Below are 8,295 nucleotides of genomic sequence, written 5' to 3' on the forward strand. Positions count from 1 at the left end.
GATGAGAGTCGTAGTCGGAAATCCAAATTAAGACTGACTGGCTGAATCTGATTAGGACGATCTTGTATTGAAATGAAATTACAGAAATCGGATAATTTGAACGTCTATATTGCAACAATGCTGCGCACATAAATTCCTATGATGGAGTAACAGCTAGCAACTGTCTAAGAAAAAGTGAGAAATATGTCGACTAGCAGCAATGTAACGTAATTATAACCCATATTTATCTGATGGAAATATTGAATCGAACAATACACATCTATTTCAGTGGTGGGAAGATACTTCATAAGATATTTGCTGATGACATAATGACAACAATAATAATAATAATAAAAATCCCGTGTGGCCGATAGGGGAAACCCTCCCCCATATGGGTGGTACCGAGGAAATCAAATACTTGGGGTGAACCAAATACTAACACAATCCTGAACGGCTACTCAATCCGTTGAACCCAAAATCCAGACACATCTGAGTGAAAATCACCGCTACTCTGGTTATCTCAATGAGCTTGGCTGAAAATATTTGCTTCCAAAGGCTTCAACACCCTCTGGTCCTGTCTGGTCCCGGTATCACCCAGGCCAAACCAATAAAACACAAGAAAACATGAACTATGCAAGCAAAGGTAACTTTACCCCAGGTGGTACACAACCTGGCCACCGATAGGCGGCAGTTGGATTTTCGCACTCTGGGGAGTCCAGGTTAGCACGGCAGAGAATATCGAAGATCTCTGGTAAATTTCCCTACAAGCAGAAAACATTCATTTGAAAACTAAACATCGATACTTTGATCCAAACAAGAAACCTAAATAATCTCACAAAAGAAATCGTCCGCCAAACAATTCTCATCCTTGCTCTTCAAGAACCACGATTAATTGACAATTAAAACTTGCATTACGGAAACCATGGCATCTTCAAGAGCAAAATACAACAAAAGGTAGCGAAAGGCGCACCAATCTTCGGCATTGCATTTCTCGAACACAGATCTATCAACAACTCTGTCGAAGAAATCACACCCATCAACAATCGAGTTATGACTATGCTCATTCAGAGCCCCTACAAAAAATATACACTCATAAATGCACATGCCCCCACCAGCATCGAAAATAAGGAAAACACCGAAAATGTCGAAAAATTGTGGAACACACTCGAAAATACTATGAGCAAAATTCACCAAGATGACGTGAAAATACTAATGGGAGACATCAACTCTCTATTTGGGACAGAAAAAACCTGTAGAAAAATCATTGGTACTAATTCAACACACCGAAACGCTTAGACCAGCGGCACACGTCTGACTGACATTTGCCAACAATTCAACCACAAAATAATGTCTTCCCACTTTAGGAAGTAGCCTGTTCCCAAGAAACATGTTTGGCTACCAGGTGCAAGCTGCTTTCGTAGTTGTGTTGCTCGATTTTCTTACGCTGAGACCGAAAGGTGTCTCAGTTGTTGGCAACAAATTCCAGCTGTGTTGCACACAGCCCTTGGGGCAGAATTCGTAGCCCAAAACACACTTTTGGAGCTAACAGATGTAAAATATTATGTTCACACTACTCTTTGCTCGAGGTTATGTCTTTTTGAGGGGCTCAGCCTTTCATTTCTTCTTAGGAAGTTAACGATAAAGGCATCATAACACGTCACCAGTAACAGTACTGCATACGAATGCTCAATGAGCGACCTGATGACGTTCAATAATAGTCACTCCGTTGATTTTTGTTGTTTCGAATTAGAGCATGCAGTACTCCTACACCAGACTTCTGAACTTTGCATGTTGAATGCAAATGTTGCATGATGGTAAAATGGTAATCTATTACATACATCTGTAGTCGAGACTTCCATAATGTGGAAAATCATTCATGTCAGAACGATCTTTGTTGAAACAAGAATATCTTTTTCTGGTGTATTTTTCCCAAAAGCACTCGCTCCACACACAATTCAAATCTTTCTAACTGCCTCCTCTGCATTCACCCCTCTGTTATACCAGAAGTAAACGTTGTGTTGCAGAAGTTACACCTATTTCCACTTGCGACTCAATTTTACAAAGCTTAACTGTAGTTCATGATTTTCTAGTATGCAAAATCCAATGCTTAACTGCAAGATGATAACTAGAACTTCAAATTCGAAAATGACAGTTGATACATACACTGACAGCGTGGCGCCGCGTTCACCTGGGCGGCGCCGAACTTCAGGCGGCGAGTGGCGTCTGGCCGGTGGTCGGTAGCCGCTGCAGCGCGAGGAAACGCTCGAGCGTAAGCTGTTTATGATCGCGGCGCAGCCATGAACTGTCCTGCGGAATTGATTCTGGAATACTGGGTATTGCTGGTGGGTAGAATGTTAAGCGAATTATCTTGGATGTTCAGTCAGACTCATAACTTTAGACCGACTGTGGAAAAAAAAAAAAAACAGTTGGACGCGAACAGGCGACTATAAGTTTAGGACGCACGACGCTTGCCTTTAGACCGCGGGCTCCCATAGTCCGACAACGTCTCGGAAGAAGACAACACTTCTTCCTAACACTTCCGCATCTTACAGTGTTGCCAGATTGTGCATATAGCCTGACTTAGAGTTGTCAGGGGCGGTCAGTTTTATTGGCCACCTCAAGTGAATGACTCGGACTTAGTCTCTGTGGCGGCCGGCCGGCGGTCAGTTTTATTGTCTAAGACTGTATGTCGACAGGAAATACGTTATGAGATTGCTTGTTTGTTGATAGTACTGTTAGCGAACATTATGATTATTAAGTTAATATGTCTGTTTTCTACCCTACTGTACATACCTGTACTGTACCCTGTTGTAGGCGGACGAAATGCTGTTCAGGCAGAACGACTGTACAGAAGACGATTCCCTGACAAGCCATCACCTTCGCGCCGGATGTTTGGTCATCTCACATCTCGTCTACATGAAATTGGAAGCTTAAATCCAAGACCTCGACATCGTCCTAGAACACGCACAGATGAACATACTGAAGTTGCTGTGCTCGCTACCATAGCTGTGAGTCCTCAAATCAGCATACGTCAAATTAAACGTGAAGTTGGTGTGTCGAAATCAAGTGCACAGCGTATTCTTAAACGTCATAAATTTCATCCTTACCATGTTCATTTACACCAGGATCTTCATGGAAATGACTTCCGCAATAGGGTAACATTTTGTTGGTGGGCTCAGCAAAAACTTCTGACTAATCCAAATTTTTTTGCAGCTGTTCTCTTTACCGACGAGGCATCATTCTCCAACAAAGAAATTATCAATATGAGGAATATGCATTATTGGTCTGCAGACAATCCAAAATGGCTCCGTCAGGTAGAGTATCAACGTCCGTGGAAAGTTAATGTTTGGTGTGGGATTATTGGAGATACCATTATCGGACCTTTCTTTATAAATGGCATCCAAAATGGCACACAATACTCCAGATTTATACGACACAATCTTCCTGTTCTCTTGGACACCGTACCTCTGAACCGGAGAATGGTCATGTGGTATCAGCATGACGGGTGCCCTGCACCTAACGCCTTATGAGCACGACGACTTCTGAACCATAAGTTCCCTGATAGGTGGATTGGATGAGGTGGCCCAGTGAGGTGGCCTGCCCGATCTCCGGACCTTACACCGCTGGATTATTTTCTTTGGGGAGCAGTGGAGGACGCTGTTTACCAAATGAACCAACACCAGAGGACATGAAGCAATGCATTATTGATGCTTGTACAGCCATCAAAGAGGAAACAGTAGCACGAAGTAGGGCATCCTTCATCTGCAGAGTGCCCTATGTATACAAGCCAATGGGCATCACTTTGAGCATGAGATGTGAACGCTATGTTTAGTATGTAGTGCTGGTATCACAGTGGAAGTTTCTACAAAGGGCCATTTTACTCAGTGATGTTAAGAAACATTTGTTTGCAACCATTTGTCATTTAACGCATTAGATAAACATAACATTGATAATTATGTGATAATAAAACTAATTGGTTAAACATGTTTACATTCATCTTCTATGTCCTACCTGAACTTCCCAAATCAAAATATTTTTACCTAAACAACGGTAAAACTTTTAGTCCACTTGCTCATTTCACTAAAACAATCAACATGAATTTTACTATTACGAGTAAATGATTAACTGTCACTTGTGCTAGATCTACAGTAAAGTAAAGTTTTAATGTTGAACGGCATTACCTTTTTATTAACGATAAGCTAAGTTAACTTTGTGACTAACGTTGCGGTACACAGGTATGTTACAGAACTGCATCACCCCTAGTCTATGGGATAAATACCTGCTGGAATGTACAACGTTAATGCAGGATGGCAGCAGACAGTATTATTCGTTTCGGACCTCTTGATAAGTATGGAAGTGTGATTACACATGTCAATCACATCGCGATTACGGGCAGCATGGGGTTCACGCCTGAGCCTCAGGACATGCACTAGCAGCGCATGACGGGTGTTTCAAGCATCAACTTTGCGTCTTAATATCTCAGGATGTAATGGGAATATTGCGATGCAATCAACACCATTGTGTATGTGCTTTGTCATGCTATGGATTGCTGAAGAAAAAATATAGGAGGTCTATTTAAAAAACATGAGTTTGTATTAAAAAACACATATGCTTTCGTTTTAGAATGTTTCCAAATATGTACATTCATGGGCCCCAGCCCTACATTGATACCGGTTAAAGTCGTTTTCCAATAGCTGTTATTGTTCCAGAGATATTTTGGGTGGACAAGATAGCTGGGACATCCTGTATATGGGGTGCAGACAATGTCGTCATTGACTATCTCTCCCATGAGAACTCTATAATCTCATCCATCAACATGGACAAGCTTGTCAGCCTACAAGCAAAGGATCTCGAGTTGTCACAAATGCTTCAGCATTCACACTGTGCTGTAATGCTTGAGCAACACCTCCTCCCAGGCTCCACGATGCCTATCTTCTGTGACATTTTTACAGGTACACTTCAGCTGGTAGTCCCTCTGTCATCCAGTTTTCGACTCGCTTCATGGCCTTGCCCAACTGGGGATTAAGGCTGTAACTACCATCATAACAGAACACTTTGTCTGGCCAGAGATTAAAAAGGACTACAGGGAATGGACAAGTGCATGTGTACCATGCCAAAGGAACAAAGACGGTAGAGGTGCCCAACCACCACTCAGAACATTTAGCATACCACAGGGCAAGTTATGACATGTCCACATTGACATCATCGATCCTCTAAATCCGTCCGACTGCTTCTGTTACACCCTGCCTATTACCGACTGTATAACTGAGTGGGTTGAAGCTGTTACACACTCTGATATCATGGCTGAGACTGCACCTCTTGCCTTCATCAGTGCCTGGATTGCTTGATTTGGTTGCCCTTCAACTATCACTATGGACCAGGGCCACCAATTTGAGTCAGCATTGTTCTCTCTTTCGTGTGAGCTCTATTAGGTGGATAATTTTGATATGACAGCATACCACCCAGAGTAATGGCTTAGTGGAGAGATGACATCATACTCTGAAGATGGTACTTATGTGCTATGGCAGCCTTTGGTCCTTCGTAATTCCATAGGTTCTACTTGGGGCGCGCACAGCACATAAAGATGCCTCAGTAGCACAGGTCTTTCATGCCAAAGCTCTTGTCCTATCTGCTCAGTTTGTCAAGCCAGTACTCATTCCAATCACAGATAAACTTCCAGAACTGGTCAAACAAGTGCACAAATGCATTTCTAAAATATATACACCCCCTCATACCATCAACACATATTCCTGCCTAAAGAACTCGAACGTTGTGTCTATGTTACGCTACATGATGAGCCAGTCAGAGCCACACTCTAGACCCCCTACTCTGGACCACACAGAGTGCTACGTAGAGGACAGAACACCTTTGACATCATATTTAATGGGAAGAAGGAAACAGTGAACAGTGTCTGTTAGCTGGCTCAAAGCAGCTCGGTACCTGATACCTGATCCCCCCTCCAACATAGATGACAGATTTGATTCTAAATTTGTTGGTCCCCAGCACAAGGTTACTGTTTCTCTTCCAAGAGATTCCTTTAGAGTCCTTCCCTCCCCAAGTTCAATGTCTTTTCCTCTGTGTGTGATTCTGTTCCTTTACATAGATCAATGTTCCATGTCAATGTCTATGGTCTTACCTTCAACAATCTATCTGTCAGAGTGCATAATGGCACCACCTTTGTCTTCAATGTTCCTTTAACATCACCACAGTACACACTGCTGCACTTCAACCTCACCCCTCTCACTGTTTGATGTTCCCAATGACGTTGACTCTTTAACAGCATCTGTTTCAGGTGGTGGCATCTTTTCAATCTGTGTGGCTCTCTGCTTGCCATCAATCACTCACCCCTTAACTACTGGAGACCATCTCTACACAGGATGCTGCCTATTGTAATCTACCCCCTCCTTCCTGCTTGCAACTATTGTCCACATTAGTCTTTTATGAAGATTTGAGATGAGCTGAGATTACAATAAACTTTCAAGTTTATCTATCTTTTCACAAAGAGTTGGCTCTAGTTTTTGTTTCTATGGGTCTGATTCTTGAAGCTGAAATTCTCATATTTCACACCCTCATAGTTGAACTGATCTAAATAAATTTGAAGATCATTGTTGTGTTGGCAGAAGAGCCAACACCGTGTTACTAGAGGAGGCCAAAATGCACGAGTTTTAGCTTACGCAGGCTGGCGTGAGGAGGGAAGGACTATACTGATGTGAGGTCTGGAACATGACAAGGAATTAGAATTCAGAAAGCGGACGTAATTAGTTTCATACTTAACTTTAATCCATTAATGATGAAGTTGCTCTTGAAGGTACATGATTCACAATATTGTCTGTTCAGAAGACATAGTAACTGAATATGGCACCTTACTAGGTCATAGCAAATGACGTGGCTGAAGGCTATGCTAAACTGTCATCTCTGCAAATGAGAGCGTATGTAGACAGTGAACCATCGCTAGCAAAGTTGGCTGTACATCTGGGGTGAGTGCTAGGGAGTCTCTCTAGACTAGACCTGCCGTGTGGCGGCGCTCGGTCTGCAATCACTGATAGTGGCAACACGCAGGTCCGACGTATACTAATGGACCACAGCCAATTTAAAGGCTACCACCTAGCAAGTGTGGTGTCTGGCGGTGACACCACGATCATTGTTCCAGAATATTTCATCACATTTTATATACCATACAGTCTTTTGATTTTGCACATTAACAAAGCTGAAGTGACATTGTACACACGAAATACAAAAATACATCTGATCACATCAGAGGCATGCTTACTACTGTCTCACTCTATGGAAAAAACAATATTCCAAAGTGTTTACAGTTTTTCTTGACAAATGAATTTCTATTAGTTTTGATTATTATTTCATAAATTAAACCAGAAATAAACATAGTAAACAGTACTAGATTGCGCAATTAATAACAGAAGTGTGCTAAATAATTCATAATTTCAAATGTTTCTAAAAAAATTGTTTTAACTGTACAGTCAGAACTAGTACTTATCAGTTATAACATCTGAAATAAAATAATTCCTTTTCATAAATTTTAGCTTGAAATATAACATACTGCATATAAAATTAAGTGAAAGTTTTCAGGAAAGCAGCTGAGATAATATTGACCTGGCCAAATTTCGAAAAATAATACTGGTATTGACAACTACTGTTGAGGAAAAGTAATTCTAGGGGAGGATGTCCCATTACACTGTGGCTTCCTGGATTGGATGGTTTCGAGACTTTGTTGTTGACATACATTATTTCCAGCTCTGTACCTACCCACGCTTTGGACTACCGGGGTGGGGAGGGGTGGGGAGAATGTGGGTGAAGGGAAGGGGAAGGGGGAGGGGAAGGGGGGAGGGGGTGGGCGGTGTCGCCTGTGATGAGTGTTGACATGGCAAACAAAGCACAATTGCTGGTTATATATCTTCCTCTACACTGACTTCTTCAACTTGTCTTCTCATCCTTTTTTGTGCCATGCTTTGTAAAGTGCCATGTTGTGTTGTGTTCTCATGTTGAATAAATCTATTCAAATCATTAAACGTTTCACTACTACCAGTGTAGTCTACATCACCACCATATGTAAATCCAAACATGTACAAAATGTTATAACTACTGCCATAAGGCATATGTCAAATAGTCTAAAAAGCTGGTAAATGAACATGAAAAACAGCATGAGAGATGTTATAAAAAGCACCAAGAAAAAACCTAGAGGAATACTTGAAGAGTGTAGTCATAGGACTGTGTTTCAATATTAGTCACAATAAAAGGTTGCTGTACCACCACACCACAATGTATTGGAATAAATTTTAAACTACATCCTCTCCAAAG

Source organism: Schistocerca serialis, chromosome 7 (assembly GCF_023864345.2).
Source record: "Schistocerca serialis cubense isolate TAMUIC-IGC-003099 chromosome 7, iqSchSeri2.2, whole genome shotgun sequence".
NCBI lineage: Eukaryota > Metazoa > Arthropoda > Insecta > Orthoptera > Acrididae > Schistocerca > Schistocerca serialis.